The sequence below is a fragment of the Sardina pilchardus genome, chromosome 16 (assembly GCF_963854185.1).
Source record: "Sardina pilchardus chromosome 16, fSarPil1.1, whole genome shotgun sequence".
Classification (NCBI taxonomy): Eukaryota; Metazoa; Chordata; class Actinopteri; order Clupeiformes; family Clupeidae; genus Sardina; species Sardina pilchardus.
The window spans coordinates 19,031,060-19,049,739 of record NC_085009.1 but is presented as its reverse complement, the minus strand read 5'-3'; positions in this window follow the sequence as shown (position 1 = coordinate 19,049,739).

Sequence of the window (18,680 nt, the reverse complement as noted above, 5' to 3'; positions counted from 1 at the left end):
TCAGAAAAGGTGCTGATGCACAACAAACACATACTGTAGCATATAGGTTCCTATTTTCTCCTCATCCCAAAAGATATTTGGTGTTTAGTATCTGCTCTAATAACATGAACAGACTGTGTTTGTGTGTGTTTGTGTGTGTTTGTGTGTGTGTGTGTGTGTGTGTGTGTGTGTGTGCGCGCGTGCGCGTGCGTGTGCGTGTGTGTATGAAAGAGAGAGAGAGAGAGAGAGAAATGAGGGAAATAAGGGGCGCAAGTCTGTAGGATAGGATTCATGGTGAGTATATGTGTGTGAGTGTCTTTGTGTCTGTGTGTCTGTGTAGATGCAGTCAATTCTTTCAAGAGTCCGCAGTAGTGTACAGGATGTCTATCACCCTGTATGAAGTACTTGGTTTCAGGTCACAGCCCAAAGACCAGAGCGGTAGATAAAACAGAGTGGCGACACTCCCATAGACCTCCATAGGAAAAAATGCCAGCACTTTTTCCAGGCTATTTCCTCGTTATGAGGCTTTTGGAACTGTTTACAGCCAATCTCTTGGTCAGTAGTTAATGAGTTAATTGATTACACCTTCCAGCATCTAGAAGTACATCCCACCCTCCTGCAATTCAGCCATTCAGCGCAGGTTTTGCGTGGCGGCGACATCAAAGCGTGTCGCAACTCTCTCTCTCTATGGCTCTGCCAAAGACAATAACCACTAATTAACCACTAGTGACAGCACAGGGAGTCTGTGACGCCGTATTTTACCTTCAGGCTTATTGGTAAGGAAAAGAGTATTGCTATTAAAAGCACTGTTGACGTCATATCCTCCATAACCCAGCTCATTCCTCTCATACACCAGGTCTGAAAATAAATTTGCATACGCCCACACTGATCTGACGCAAAAGACAAGCCAGACTGGTGTGTCAGTTTTGTTTGTTACGTTTCAGTGAAGAGGAAATGAAAGTAACTAGTAGTGGTTAAGCCAAAAATATCAAAGACAAACAAGCATAGCCTTAATAATGAACATTTCTTCCGTGTGAATCATTGACAACAGTGTCGAGCAAGAACCCAAAACTGACCTGACTTAGCATTGGTGTCATTGTGCTGTTTTCATACAGTAACAGGCTACAACACCTCTACTACCCTTGGGTCCAAGTGTCCACAGGCCAGGGACTCAGGTTCAAATCTGACTCGCATTATTTCCCGATCCCACCCCATCCATCTCCCTCCCACTCACCTCGTCAGGCAAAAAGCAAATATACTTTAAAGTATGGTTATTAATGACTTAACAAGGATTATGGTTTGATTATGGTTCATCTCATGTGCTTATGATTTTATGACCCTATACGGTCCCCAGATCTTCGTTTGACTCCATATCATCAATCCCTTGGCCTACAGGAATTATGGATAAAGCAACGAACCATAGTCTAACCCTAATGGTGAATTGAGTTGCATAATCTTTTCATGTCCCCGAGAGGGCAATTTGGTTCACGACTAGTAGTCAGCAGCACAAAGCGCTGTGTGTGTGAATCCACAGTTACATAGAATATTAAATGATATATGAAGAGTTCAGATGCAAAACACTCTAAATGTCGCCTGTCAAAAACGAGATAACAATGGTGAGTGAATGGTCGCCACACTTAGTATACCTCATCAAATAATTACATTTCAAAACCCACTAAAATACCACTCTCTTCATGGCCTGAAATATCAGTTTGTAGGCAAAAACCTATAGGAGCTTGATAAAAAAAAAAAAAAAGCTAATTGAAAAGAAAAGTGGTCAGATGGATTTAGAGGGTTTTGCATCTTAACTCTTCAAATGATAACCTTGAAGTATTGTTCATAGAAGAATGTTTATGCCATAAGTTGACCTAACATCTGATGGGACAGATGACCTTTGCACGCCAAATGGAAAGTACTGTACACCGTCTCTCTGATGGCAGGAAGGCCTGACAAAGAAAAGTACACCTGTAGCCTGGACAATAGCCCTCTGTGTAGCTCTAACTTTATAAAAATAGCCAATGCTATTTACGATCGTGCCAGTCACATTCTAACAGAGTTGAAAATTGCACCTGTACTGAGTCTCCGAACATGTTATCTGAATCAGAATCGCGTAATCGGCTGTCGCTATCAACAGGGCATCCTCTCACTCATATACTGATATCTGCGTTTCCATCTTTGCACGTGTTTGGTATGTTCATGATTTGGTATTTGCTTAGAGGAAATTCTTTCAGCTTTGGTAGTCAGATTAAACAGGGACATTTTCCTGCATGATAGCAGCAAGTGCAGTTGTCGAGGAAAGCTTTAAAGGACACATGTGATAAAGAGTTATTTTGTATATATTTTATGTTCTATGTTCTTTTCTGTAATTCTGATATGTTGCTTATTAAATCATCATCATCAAGTGGCTACAGCAACAAAGAGAACTGACTGATTCTTTTTTATTATTTTGTTGCATGTTCCAAATGTAAAGCTGCATGCTGTGTATGAAAAGTGCTGTGCAAATAAAGGTTGTCATCATCAAAGGCATCATCATCATCATCATCATCATCATCCTCATCATCATCCTCATCATCATCATCATCCTCACTCATCATCATCCTCATCATCCTCCTCCTCCTCATCATCCTCCTCCTCCTCCTCCTCCTCATCATCATCCTCATCATCATCATCCTCACTCACCCTCCTCATCATCCTCCTCCTCCTCCTCCTCCTCCTCCTCCTCCTCCTCCTCCTCCTCCTCATCATCATCATCATCATCATCATCATCATCATCATCATCATCACCATCATCATCATCATCATCATCATCATCATCATCATCATCGCCATCGCCTCACTCCTGGACTTATATGCAAAGCGACCAGGATTGTGGGTGTCTCCAGCCACCCTCTTCAGTCTCTGCCCTCTGGGAGAAGATACTGGAGCCTCAGTGCCCACTCTGCCAGACTGTCAGGAGGTTTATATTTGCACTTTTGAATTTATCCCTTGTGCCCTTAATTTCTTTCACTGTGGGATAGAGAGGATTTTTATTTTCAATAATTCTATACATCTCATACATGTGGAGCAGTTGACAATAAATCTGACTTTGACTTGTAAAAACAGAGCAAACAAACCTCATATTGTTCCCAACACACCTATTTATAGCCATGCAATTAGTTAATCCACCTCTTATTCCAGTAACAAGTTTTTATTGGCAGATGCTGTATGAGTATGACAGAAAGGAGGCACACCTATTCAGTTCAAATGTATGCTGTCTGTTGTGCCATACCCTTTACATACCACGTTTTCATTGTGAAACTAAAAAAGCATTGTAGAGCTAAGAAAAAAAAACATGGCTTGATAGGCCCTAGCTGTGGCTGGGGCACCTGCACCGTACGCCGATTCCCGCCCTGTGGTCCTTTCAGGATCCCATGTACTCTCTCTCCCATTCACTTCCTGTCACTGTCTCTGTCATTAAAGGCATAAAAAGCCCAAAAATATACTTAAAAAAAAAAAAAAAAAAAACATGGCTTGATGTTCTCAGGAACTGTGGCCACGGGCCTTAATAACATGTTGACATTTTCTGATATTTTTCTATACGCCCTGTAAAACAATAGATAATACTGTGTATCATTATCACGCTTGTAACTGAAAGCTTGATCACATTATGTCGGGGTAAAATGTTTCAGTTATCACTCCCTTGTCACAAAGGTCACAACCTGTTCTTTTACCATTTTATTTCTGCTTATCATGACATCAGTCTAACCAAAGCATTAAATCAAATAAACAATCTCCCCATTGTGTACTGTTAACTCGAACAGTCAAACTACCTCAAAATATTTAACATTTTCACATAAAGGTCACCAAGTACTGTCGGTACAAAAACAAATCTGAGCTTAACTTAAACAGAATGTTTGTTTCTCTGCAAGTTCATCCGTGGCTTGGTAGAGACAGTGAAGGAGTTACAGCTGTAGGCTACAGTCCTAACAGAAACAACTATCAAATACTTTAAAAATGTTAGAATATGTTTCACTTTTGTAATTTAGATTTCAGAGCCTGTACTTTGTTACTTTTACTTGAGTGAAAAAGTGAAATGCTTATTCTAGAGTCTTTTTTTAACAAATGTATCACTTCTACTTGAATATGGAATTTATGCACTTTTACCATTTCTGGGAGGCTATAAGAACTTAGATTAGTGACTGCAACATGTTTGTAGCAGGCCTGAATTTCCGCCCTTCAATAAGAATCAGGCCAAGTTGGATCACACCCCCAACAACCAAGACGGCAGACACAAGTTTGTTATCACATGGCACTGGTAGAACAAGTGGCATGAAACGTATGTGAACTATTATCTGATTGTCTGGTTTAACATGGTGAGCTATTCTTCCTTCACAAGTATTGCCAAGTGATTAACGAACAAATCATTATAATACTTGGCATCATTAAACACCCATTTGTCATGGACTTGGTCCATAGGAAGCAAAGCAATTCATAATGTGTCTAATTTCATAATTCATGGGGTTCATCAGATCCCATTCCACAGGTGTATGAAATCAAGCACTTCGATTATGAATGCAGACTGCATGGTGCTTGATTAATACACCGGTGGAAAGGTTGATGAAACCCATGAATACTTCACCATTTTGGGTGATATTTTATAAATATTATGATATATATATGCTGTATATAACCCTTTCCAGGTTCATGCAACTGAATAATCTGTGATCGTAGATCTTCTGGAAGCTTTTTTTCTGAAAAGCATGATTCACGATCATGATCAGTAGTCAACGTAGCTCTGAGCCACACCTTCATATTCATTGCTGCTGTATCACTTCAGGTATGCCAACCTGTGACTTGTGACTTGATTTTTGTCACAGTCATAGATTTCATGAACTTTCTTCCAACCACCACGGTGACTATTTAATGATGTAGGGTCAAAAACCTTCTTGTATGTTGATGTGGTTGATGTATGGACACAAAAACACAATAATTGTGTTTTATTCTTAGTTAAAACAGTTTATGTTTGTTCATTATTTTAGGACGCTTTGGTTTATTATTTCAGAGCAGAGCATGTTTTAAGATATATTTATACATAAATGTAGGCAATTTCAAATGGTTCACTTACTGTTTTGCCAACCAGTGTTCATAAAGCATAGCCTGGGGAAAGTCATTGTATGTTAGCTGTTTATTTGTCCATTGAATGACCATAGGCAAACAAAAGCAAACATGACACACAAACACATTGATTTATGTTGTTGCTTTAAACCTATAGTTTACAAGTTTACAGTTGCTAAACTCTCAGATTAAAAGGTGACAGGTTAAGTACAACAGGACAAAAGCCTTTTGAAACGCCCAGCATTGTATTGGTTCTCTGAAACAGTGGTGAAAAGGAGGAATAGACAGAGAACATTGACTAAAAATAAGAGCCAGACAGTATAACCTCCAGCTTCACAACTGTGGTAGCTTCATCTCATTTTGTTAGAACACTATCAGACTTTGTTTGGTAGTGCTAGAGCATAGAGATTATAAAACTGTTAAGGATGTAGAATCAAAACAAAAAAGTAAACGCATCCTCAAGCTATAACTTAGTATGAAAACATAACTCACAAAACTGACATATTTTGGCCTATGCCGTCTTTTGGCCTAAGGATGTAGAAGTACACAGTACACTGCAATAAAGCTCAGATAATAAACAAGAAAAACAAGAAAAACAACTTTGGGTGTGAATGTGAATGTGCATTCGACTGTATACACAAGATAAAGTATTGAGCAACAGTGACCTCTATGGACAACTAAAGACCACGTCAGTATTGCAATAAATAAGATAGAAGTATTGAAGATCCCTATACTACAAACCAATGACCTTTGCTATTTATCCATGAATCCTATCTTCATATGCTTTAATATGTGACATGGTCAATATTCCCTTTCCGTGTTAAAGACCTTTTAACAAGGCTTTGAACCGGTTCACGGAACGAAAACGAAAAAACAGAAACTTTTGATGTTTTGCTAGGAACAGAAACGAAACCAGACACTTTTTAAAAACTATTACGTTCCAGAACAGAAAAGTTTAGCTAAAATAATGGTAACCGGTTAATAGCGTTATTTTTTCCGTTCTTTGACAAGAAGTGAGGTTCAATGTAGGCTATTGGAGAAACTTGCTGCCAGCCATACAGGCAAAATCTGTTTTCGTTTCAAGGTTTTGGGCATGTGATGTGTTTATACATTTAGTATTCTCAATGGCAGCTATGTAGGCTATCTAAGCGTACGGAGTAATTTGAACGATGCCCATTGATCACACCTCCTGTGCAGTAGAAATAAAGTGCAGACTCCCCATACTAATGTTCAATCTTAAAAGATCGAGCTTAGTATGGCGACAGACAGACTATAATGTAGGCCTACACACCATTGTGTGTTTTTATTGTCTGATGACAAAAGAGAAACAAATGCACTGATTGGACCCTGGCCAGGTTTGGTCAGTTGAAGTTCTCAATGACAGCTATGTAGCCCACCCTATGTCATTTGCACCAATAGGCCTAATGCCTGAAATTCTCTTCAGGTAGCTCATTTCTTTCCAGTGGGGCTAGGAGTTTTTGAACCTGCTGCTATTGTTAATGTAATAAGCATCTACACGGACCTGGTTGGTTGTTACACCAAGTTGCGATGTAAAAGGATTTATGCATGTGTTATTTATATTTATTTAGTGCTTTTTAATATTTGGTGACAAGATAGAGACTTCAGGAAAATTATGTTTTTGTATGCAAATAATATAATTTTAACCGGTTCAGGAACTTTATTTTTTGGTTCTAACCGGTTCAGGAACATCAATTTTTGGGTTGAACCGAATACCGGAAATGTTAAAGTACTGTTTCTGTTCGGAACAAACCAATTGGAAAGTAATTCTGGTTCAAAGCCCTGCCTTTTAACAATTATGTTAACCATTTAATCATTTAATAATTGTATCACATACTGTGATGCATGTATGAACAGTTAATCCGTATCACCGTCTGGAACCAGGAGGCGGTTACTGTATGATGACTCTTGGCGGAGGTCTGCGCTCACAGAGTGCTTTTCTAGTTTATCACATGTTGGTTTCTGAATATTGGGACCGTTATGGTGTTCTAAATGTTATTAATGTATTCAAACAAATATATGAAATGTTATAAATAAAAATATATATTTACACAAATATATCAAATGTTATAAATATCAATGTTATGAAAGGTATGATATGTTTTACTAGCATCAGACACAAATTCAATTATGAATGTACATTTCCCAAATTCACATTGACGTAGTGATGCAAAAGACATGCCAGACTTGTTGACACTGACAGGTGTGGCACTTGTTCAGTCTGTGACAAAGTAAGTGAAAGAAAAACAGTTCATGCTAAGAATAGCAAAGGGCAAAAAAACAGTCCTTGTCCTTTACAGTCAAAATATCTTGTCCAGTCTTGACAGTGGCAACATTTAAGACATTTGTGACTCAGTGAAAAGACAGTGAAAACTGTATCAAGCTAAATGACTCCCTTTTTTCAAAATGTGTATAAAGGACTGTATAAATTATTTTTTGCATTCATTTGTAAAGACTATGGTTAATAATTTGGCATATATTTAAAAAGTGCATTTGTGTTTGTTTCTCATCATGCGATTTTATTATCGTTTAGTGCTCAGATCTTCTTTGGACTCCAGATCACAACTCTGAAAATATTTGTTGACTCAATTTAATCCAGTTAAGTTATCTTGTTTTTGTCAACATGTGTTCAAGTGTTACAAACTGTTATAAACTGTCAAAGTCAGAGGAGGATTTACATTTAAGCTTACATTTAAGCTGCATTAGACTGTTGTGTGGCACTGATTCTATGAACCATTGATCTTAATCTGAAGCAGCTCTTGCCACCATGGGCCCTGAATAGGGCCGTCTTCACATCGGAATGTACTTGTTTTTTTCTATGTAGTTTTTTGCTGCTGGTTAGACAGTCGTGTATTGTTGTGTTAAATTTGGATAAGCTGCAGATAATCCATGTTGCACTGTGAAGGAGGATGTTTATAGATATCATGTAGCACATTGTATTGTCTATCGTCTTGTCATCTGTTGTCTTGTTGCTGTCTTCAGCCAGTTGTGCTTTGCTGTTGTGTCCTGCTTGAGGGGCACAAGCCTGCTCTGACGAGAGCCTGCTGTGGGAAATGTATTTTTTTCTGTATGTAGCTAAGTTTCTTTTCCAGCTTATTTTGCACATTCACTAAATCATATCGGTGAGGCAAATGCAATGCAATTTTTGTTTATTTGAAAATAACACTCCCCATTAGAGGTAGATCTGTGTGAACAGTTGTGGCTTCAAAACCTGTGGTCGTCTCGTAAACAAGTAGGCTAATAAAAGAAAAAAACCCAACATCAATCCCCATACTGATACAAATGAAAACTATGACCATCCATGTTCATTATTCATTCGTTCACCCACTTGCAGCTCATTTTCCTCAACAGGCAACAGTAATACTGTCCAAATGTGCACTTCTACTTGCGGGCCTTTACTGCTGACACATTTCTTTTGCAGACTGAGCTAATATATAGCAATTAAACTGCTATGCAGATATACTGGTATTGGCCGCATTTCCCAGATTCGTTATGAAGCTCTTAAGTGCTAAGAACTTCTTAGGATCATTCTTAGAATGTTCTTAGAACGCTCCTAAGAAGTTCTTAGCACTTAAGAGCTTCTTAACGAATCTGGGAAACGCGGCCATCAACTGTTATACTGTCGTGTGGTGTATTGAGGGTTTAATAAGATGATTTTAAAGGGGACATACGTTGGTTCAGTTGTCAGACTCTGGTTGTCAGACTGTTCATTTTCTTTCAACTTGTCATGCTAAAATTCTGGTCAAAGCTGATGTTTAGTGGTAAATCATACTTGTTATATTATGTCTCAAAGCATGTTAAAGCATGATAAAGCAGTTATGTTGCCATTGTAGTCATATTGGGAATACTGTGTCCGTGAGGTAGTCCATCCCGGACCTTAAAACAAAACACTTCTTAAGGGCGTTATCTGGCCTTCAAGAGACTTTTGAAAATCCTCTCAGACTTAAAAGGTAAACATGACATAACAGGAACACGCAGCAGACGTTTTAAGAACATACACACCCATCATTGTTTTGGTTCTTAAGAAATAGATAAGACTAAGGAGAAGGAAGAAACAACAAACGCCTGGCAGCATTACGGTGACGGAAATGCAATGCCATTTTTTTATATATAGAAAATGACATTCCTTATTACATGAAGAGAAGCTGTGGCTACCTCTGCATCTGTACTGGCAAAATGGGTATTTCTAGATGGAGCACTGCACTTTTTGTGTTTCTCTTGCCCTTGTAACAACAAAAGAGTGACATGACACTGTCGCAAACGTGTCACAAATATTATAAACAAATCATAAACGTTTATGACAAAACGCTTCTGTCAGTAAGTGTCATTCGGTTTTTGTCATGACAAGTTAGTGTTAGGGTTCATGCTTCATGACAGTGCCATGTGTTTGTGACAGTCTCATGTCACTATGTATACCTTCAAGTCAAGCATTACTGAACAAATAAACATACAACTCCTTGTATCGCCATGTACCTTGACTATAGTGTAGTGCCTTTGGCTTTCCCTTTGTTCGTAAATACTCTATAAGACAAACACATGCACACCGACATTGTTCATGAGGCTGCTATCAGAAATTAGTGAACAACGTATGATTATGTAAAGCCTCAACTTTAAATAGTTGTCTCCAATAGCTGGAGCATTTTTGTTATTACAAAAAAAATATCATACAACTATAAGATTATAGACAGTAAGAGCTTCAGTAGCGCTCTCTCTCTCTCTCTGCATCTTTCTATACACATGATAAAATATTGAACAACAGTGACCTCTATAGCCAATTAAAAGTCATGTCAGTATTTCAATAATAGAAAAGCAGTGTTAGGGAACCATTTATTTGCATTTTTTATTTTCATAAATCATGAAATTTACAATTACAAACTGAGATGATATTCTATTTACCATAACAGTAGGCTAGTACAGTGAGTTTATACAGCATTCATGTGTAGATGTTTAATGTGTATGCAGAAAAAGATGGAGCAGTTGGTTTTGATTTGGGTAATTTGATTTGCTTTTGAAATGAATTGATTCTTTGTCCCCCTTCAGTTTTATGGAGATGGGGTCTGAACAGGACTGAACAGGACTTGATAGACAGGACTACTCGCTATATAGACAGGATGAGGATAAGCAAGGTTTCTACCCCCTCTTGATCACACTGCACAGATTTATTTTCACATTGGATATGTGATTTTCCTATACATGGATTAAGCCTAGAAAAGAAAAGAAAATCTCCATAAATAAATATATATATATATATATATACACACAGTATATTTTCTTGTCTAGGACATGGCAAATTTGATGAATACATGAACAGTATTTTAAACAATATGATTTACAAACACATGTGATTCAGAGAGCTTTACCTCTAATACTCACAATGTGAGTAGTTTTAGGAAGAGACACACCCTGTTTGATGTTTTTGAAGACTGCGCCAGAAAGTCGTCTGTGTCATGTTGTTACAATGTTAAATGTTGGATTATACTATTTAATACCAGGGCACCTTATGTCACACCCTTGTAAGGAAATGCCACTCCCTTAGTCTTTCTGCATTTCACTTATGTTTGTCAGTGTCAAAGGGGCCATTATACACATGTGAATATTATGTGTGAATTGTGGAAATATGTGCCAGATACTGACTCAGCAATGTTTTGAAATATGCTTTTAGTTTAAAAAAAAAATGAATAAATAAATAAACAGAACCAGTAACAGTCGAAATATAATAGGCCTGCAGCCAGATGAATGGATTCCCGGTCTCTGATGAATTCATTGGCTCTCAAACGGATACTGTATGTGGCCAGCTTTTGGCTATGGCTTAGCTAGATTGGATGGAGTAAAAATAATCAAAATAGTTACAATGTTGCAGTTAGCGGTTGTGTACTGAGTTCTTATGCATATAGAGAGATTAATCTTGGCCTATCTGTGTTTCAATTGGTTCCTTAACACCTTTTTCCCCAGTGTTGCACTCTATATACCCATCCGTTTACTATGAACCCTAATTACCATGAAATAATGCTGATGACTGGGGAAAACCATGTTGCTTACTCAATGCAACGCCACACTGCACACGCACACAGGTGAGTCAGCACACAGACAAAAACCTCTCAGGTTAAAAGTGTAAAAGTGGCATCCGGTATAACAGGGAAAGGCACCATTCATTTGAGCCTTTTTGACACACCCAGCATTGTCTTGGTTCTCAGAGACAGGAAGATGAAGGGACAATTAACTTTGGCTAAAGATAAAGTCTGGCCGTGTATTCTATGAATGAATGATGCCGGGCATTTTATACCCATCAAGTGATATTTATTGACTTTGTGTTTTATTGTTCTTGCATTCATTTGTCACACTGAAATATTAGTGTTGTTGAAAATCCCTATACTATGCCATATACTACGGTGGCCGAGAAGGGCCAAACGCACTCAATTAGAGAAAGCAGTTTCAAATACAAAACGGTGTAAATTAACAAAAGTACAAACAGAGAAACGTGGTACAAATGAAAAAAACGCACTGCAAGAAACAAAAGCAAATGCATCTTCATGAAATGGGCTTTAGGAAGAGAAACGATGCAAAACACAAAACGCTGCATCTTCATGAAATGCGCTACAAATAGAGAAACGATGCAAGATACAAAAAGCTGCATGTACAGCGCTCCTATACAACGGAAGTGCTCCAAACCTCCAGAGGGCGCTCTCACAGTGACAGCGCCATGGAGAGGCAGACACACAGGAGGATGACGAGTTCTTCTAACGTCTCAATCAAAAACTGATCGCAAGAAGAAGTTGCATTACAGCGTAGCAAGGTAATGTGACTTGTCTTTGTTTATATTCATATATTATGTTTATGTCAATGTACAACGCTGTACATTACGTGACGTTGCACTACATTTTAGAAGAACTCGTCATCCTCCTGTGTGTCTGCCTCTCCATGGCGCTGTCACTATGAGAGCGCCCTCTGGAGGTTTGGAGCACTTCCGTTGTAGGAGCGCTGTACATGCAGCTTTTTGTATCTTGCATCGTTTCTCTATTTGTAGCGCATTTCATGAAGACGCAGCGTTTTGTGTTTTGCATCGTTTCTCTTCCTGCAGCGCATTTCATGAAGATGCATTTGCTTTTGTTTCTTGCAGTGCGTTTTTTTTCATTTGTACCACGTTTCTCTGTTTGTACTTTTGTTAATTTGCACCGTTTTGTATTTGAAACTGCTTTCTCTAATTGAGCGCGTTTGGCCCTTCTCGGCCACCGTAATATACTGCTAACCAACTTATTGTCAAAGTTTCCAGAAATTCATAATATTTTTCATAAAAAAGCATTATAATTTCACCTGCTGAATTTAAACATGCCACATGCTTACTTCAGGTGGCAAATGTCTTTTTAATAATGGTTTCCGAATCAACGCTAACCATTTGACGACTTCCTAAGATGTCCTGAGTTTACTGTTCTGAATCAACTTGTTCGTTCACAGGCTTAGGGAAAGGTGGATGGAAGGTTTTCTAACTGCACAGTTACTGATTCAATGAGTCCATTTGGTTATAACCAGGGGGTCAAGGCTGTGTTGATTAGCTTCGGCAAGTTAGCAAGCGCCATTTTCAATTATGGCGCCTCATGGAGCATTTAGAACCAGCTCCGTGCACGAAAATCCGTGTTGGGCACGAGCTCTCATGCGCGTACATGTTGGTGGACGGGTACCTACAGCCAATCATTACTCCGTGCGACACTCCACTGGACTCAGGTGTGCGTTCCCGAGCAACTATTTCTGCTTGTTGTTACGCGGCAAGCAAGGTATGTGCATTATCGCCACCCTCTGAACTGGAGGATGGCTCTCTTTTTACAGAATGTCCAATAAAGATCAATGTAGGTCCATGCGTCATTTCCAGCTTTGGATCTTTGCGCATGGTCAAAGCCGACTGGCGCTGGATCGGAGCTCCATGTTCAATATGGCGTTGACGAAAATTGGCCGGATTTACTAGCCTAGCATCGGCCATTCATTTGTATGGAGGGCAGGACTTAGTCACGCTCTCCAGTTATATATAATACCTCCATGGTTATAACAGTGTTTTTCAACCTTTTTTGAGCCAAGGCACACTTTTTTCATTGAAAAAATCCTGAGGCACACCACCAGCCAAAAATGTTAAATAAAATGAAATTTTATGGAAAATTCAATTAAATACAAATCTGTAGCCCGCATTAATGATATCAAGTCATTCTTGTCAAAGTGTCTTGAATTGGAATCAAATGAACACAAAGAAAATTATTTCTATTCACTCTTTTTTAGACCACTTAGGTGAAATTGGATAATTTCCCATGGCACACCTAACAATGTGTCACGGCACACTAGTGTGCCACGGCACAGTGGTTGAAAAACACTGGGTTATAATGCAGATATCTGCCCTGTTGGATGGACAGGAAGGGTACAAGGCCTGTTCCCCTTCTGACTCTACTTGCAACCAACGATTGTTTAATCGATTTTGTGCACCACTTAACATAATTTCTGAACAGTGTCTTAGCATTTTTTCCTTTTATACGTTATAGATAACAATTGTATGAGCAAAGCAAAACATATGGTTTGATCCTGCTGCTGCTGGCCATACCAACTTTCAGTTTCTTATGCAATAACGCCCTCCTTTGGCGAAGAAATAAACTGCTTTTATCAGTATTTAACCAATTCAGATGGTGTATTTAAAGGGGGGGGGGGGGGGGGGGGTGTAACGTGGAGAGGGGGATTTTATTTTCTCAAGGCATGTTACAGAATGTCACACCATCAAATGGAAATGATAATACAATATACTGTATATATAATATTTTTGTCAACTACTGTATGTTGTTTATCTCAGTAACCTGGCTAACATGGTTCGAGCCTGCTGGCTACTGACTCAACAAGTTTTCAAAAGTCTTCCCGTTTCTTATACACTAGCACTCTCCTGTGGTGAATAATTAAACTGTTCTTTTCTCAGTGTCTGACATGTCTTGGTAATTTATCTCATTAGTCTGGCTAACCGGTGGTTCCAGCCCGCTGGCTATACTGACTTAGCCTGACTCTCGCCAGACCCTTGTAGTTCCGCCATGCTCCACCAGAGGCGTTTCGCTGAGCTCCACACAAGGGTCTGGACGCGAGGGCAATCCAAACCCCTGTGCCAGTGATAAAAAAATGAGCAACCAATCAGGAGCGCCGAAGCGAGTGTTTGATTCAAATAACAATGGCGGCACGCAGCGAGGAGTCTTGTGCTGACATTGATTCTGCTATTTCAACCGTTTTGTCGAATCTATCGAGTATTCATTCTTTAAAAGATTAACAGAGAATAGTTTTGAAGACATTTATTGGTGGCAAGGATGTTTTTACTCTTCTTCCGACCGGGTTTGGCAAGAGCTTGAAGAAGCCTAGCACGTCATTCAAGATAACAGGCAAGTGGTTTATCAAATCACATGCGAGGATGTTTTACAAGGACCCGCCTTCAGAAATACATCTCCTATCGAGAAGTCCCAGATCCCTGTGTGAAGCAGACAGCGAACTACAGGATCTGGCGAAAGTCAGGTTAATACTGACTCAACACGTTTTCAAAAGCCTTCCCGTTTCTTATGCACTAGCACCCTCCTGTGGCAAAAAAAAACAGTTTTATTTTCAGTATCTGAGATGTCTTGGTCATAAGTAGTCTGCCTAAGACCAATCTAAACATTTACAATTTCAAGAGAATGTAACCAGCAGTGAAATGAACCTTAAAATGATTGTTTAAAATCCTACAGAATGTATTCAGCAATACAGCAAACACTTCTTTCTCCTTCTTTTGATTAAAGTCTGTGTTTACAGTATATAAACTAATGCCATCAGCGCAGACATTGGCAGCACTCCTAACCATACTCCTATGTCTGTTGTTATCATACCCACCCCATGCCGGATTAAACTGATGTGATTGATTCTTGGATTTTCATGATTTCTGAAATCTCTGAGAATTTAAGATTTGCTGGCAGACCTGAGGAGCAAATTCAAATTTGCTCAAACCATAAGGTCAGCAAAAAAACATGGCTGACCTTTTCTTGGACCATAGATTGAATCTTAAAACAGGTAGGCAGATCTTAAAACAGGTAGGCCAAATCTTAAAACAGGTTGGTCGATTTAAGATTCAATATAAGTGGTGGCGTTAGCCAGGCTAAGATGCTTCTTCAACTGATCCTCCAATGCCAAACTGAAGGACACTGTGACAGAGCAACATTTACACCGTCACTATCAATAGCGCTTTAGCCTACTTATGAGTGACTGACTGGCAGAATGTCCATGGCCGCAATGTCAGCAAGGCATCTCACCACAGGCGGTTGTTTGTGATACAAACTTGTGGGGTTACTTGTTGTAGTGTTGTTGACTGGGTGGCATACCACATATGGGGATCATTAGTCAAGAATGTATAAAAAAGTGTATCTTTATATTGTATCGGTATATTGCGTTTGTTAGCCACACAAAGTGCTGTGAATAAAGCTCTTTTAAGAATTCTGACTGCCGAACCAAGCTATAAGTGAAGCTCTTGGTCTGACATGTAACCACGATCCCACGGGTCATTATGAATAGCATTTAAAGATTACACATGAGATACAGTCTTTGTAGAGAAGGGAGAACAGAACAACAACCAATAATATAACATTATTCAGGCTTTTAAAGTTTAGTGCTCAGATGCATCAACAGACACTGAGAGCTTAAAAGCATCTGAGTGACTCTCAGACCATGAGAAGCTAGGCTAAATCTTTGGTGTGATGGAACAAAAATTTAACTATTTGTCTAGGCACTGTGCATTACCATCCAGAGACAATTCTCAGTCTATGGCATCACATTTCAACCACCCAAAGCAAGTGACCAAGAAAGCGCAGGATGGCCTTTTGGGAAACTCTCTGCTAATCTAATCTTAATAAGACTAATAAAAAAAAGGTTCCAAGGTTGTAAAAAATGTAATAATGACCTTTTACCATCCTTAATGCAACCAGAAATTAGTATCAATGAAAATATATTTTTAGCAAAACTTTAACTCTTTCAACCTCTCTTTTGTCCATTTCAGTGAACATCCGGTCCAAACAGTTGTTAAAATACCAACATCATACCTATTGTTTTGTCTGATAATTGTCACATTGACATCACATAGAGAATGAACTTGAACATTTCAAATGATGTTTTAAGTGTAACGGGTGCAAGTTAGTTAGCTGTGCTGTGGAACGTTAGTAAACCTCACTCCCCGACGCTTCAAGAGCGCTGCTGGCATGAAAGCTATAGCCTGGGCTTTTAGCTGGATTGTTAGCGCGCTCGACTCCCGATCCGAGGTGCTGCTGTTTCGCGGGTTCAAGTCCAGGTGTGTGTAGGGCTGGACCGCACTGTTTCTACACAACGCAGGTTACACAAACAGTTTTACAATATAACAATCATAGAGATCTTTTTTCTTCTTCTTTTTTTTGGTTTGGTTACTTTAGCCTCATTTGCTGTGGGCATATTTGAAACAGTTTCTCTGTGACACAAAACAGAAGTGCACCTGGCACTTGTCACAGTAGACATGTGTTTTTCCTGAACAGCCTGGCAATTTGCACCTTGTTGCTTCTTTTTTGCATCATAATTTGGCATGGGCCATTTTTCCATGGCTCTTCTCTTTTTTGGTGGCTCTTAATGGTGAGTTGGACTCTGCATGGACTGGGACTGGGTGTGTTGGAACTGCTTGGCCTCCCTCGTTTTCTCAATGTGTGGGGCTTCTCCACATGCACAAGAGTTTCTGCCACATTCAATGTGAAGTCAAAGAGATCCATGACTTGCTGTGGCTGGGTGCCCTGCTGTTCTTTGTCTCTGCAATACTCAAGCCAGATGTTCACCACAGGAACATCAAAGGCATGAGTAATCATGCTCAGTGACCATTTGCGGGACCGGGTGGCAATCCTGTAAAGACTGATGAGTTGATAAAGCTTGTCCACTCCTCCCAGGGCCTCGTTGTATTTCTTGACCACCTCGCTTGACCTTAACAAACCGCCCATCTTTCTTCTCCCACCTAGCAACTTCATCTTCATCTCCTACACCAACAAAGTCGGAGGCCAGCACAACAGAGCGGTTATCAAACCACTTCACTAAAACCACCTCTCCATCCCTACTCCTCACTACATTGAGGTTCCCTCACTCTTTCTTTGTCATTTCCTTGTCTCTCTTCAGTGGAGGCTTTGCAAAGCGGCCATCCCTAGCTGTGCTAGCCGAATGGATTTTCTGTTCTGTCCGCACTTCAAGGACACTGTAGGTCATGAAGAAGTTGTCAAAAAATAACTTGTGGTTAGGAGTCTGGATTCTCTGGTACAGGTGGGCAAGCACACCTGCCCCATGTCCTAAAACCTTCTTGCTCTGCTCAGAGAGCTCTGTTGTGGCACGTTGATAGATGAGGAAGTCATAACCAGGCCACTTTTGCCGCAGAGGAAATATATCTTGACTCCCCATGGCTTATACTGAAGCAGAGAGTTTCCCTCTGAAAGACACATCTGCTTATCAATAGCGAGATGTTCCTCCACTTGCAGCTCTAGACAGCATTTCCTTATGGAATCATAGAGTGGTCTGATCTTGCAGAACACATCCGTGTCTTCAGAAGGCCTCTCATTGTCTCACATGCAGGTTGGAACGAAGCTGTAAAAAACACGAGGCACGAGGCACGAGGATATCCCTTGGCAAACTCAGTGCCCCGATTGCCAAATGTAGACCAACAAGGGCTCTGCATAGATGTAATTGTTGTCATCAGCTGGAACATCTCACTGGGAACATACTGCTTGAAGGAACCATATGGTGTTAGTGGCTCAGGGGGTTCAGTAGCAGGAGCAGGACTTTCCCATGTCATGTTTACTGGGATAAAGGCGATGCGACGCCACTCAATATCATTATTCCTTTTGATGTTTACAAAAGGGCCATCCTCAAGTAACACATTTCTATCTATCTCCTCAGGCTCATAATCCTCTCTGTTTTCTTCATCCTGACCTTTCATTGCCTCAATCTCAACTTCTTCCCCTGAAATCATTAGCAAAACATTATCTGTCTGTGCTATGTCACCATACTGTTCCTGAGTATTATTTATTTATTATATGTGATATTATGTGATGTTTATATTAAAACATGACTATTTTTCAACATGACATTCACTGACTTTCTACACTCACTTACTCTTGGAAATCTATAAGCATCTCCATCTTCCGCTTCACTTCCAAATATCTTCAGTTCAAGGACTCCAAGGGCTGTATATTCTGCATATGGAATATTTTTAACTGATTATCAACTCATTATTTACCTCCACCAAGGAGGTATATGTTTTCATTGGCGTCTGTCTGTCTGTCTGTCTGTCTGTCTGTCTGTCTGTCTGTCTGTCTGTTAGCAAGATAACTCAAAAAGTAATGGATGAATTTCGATGAGCTTTTCAGGGAAGGTCAGACATGACCCAAGGAAGAAACCATTACATTTTGGGACTGTAGCATCATAGGAAATAGCATCATGTTGAATTTGCTAGATGTGCTTACCTGTGACCATCTCATCAAGATGTGTTTGGCCTACTCAACTAACGTTAGCTTTGGGACTGCAGCTGCATAGAGTCTACGCCACAGACCAACATCAATTGC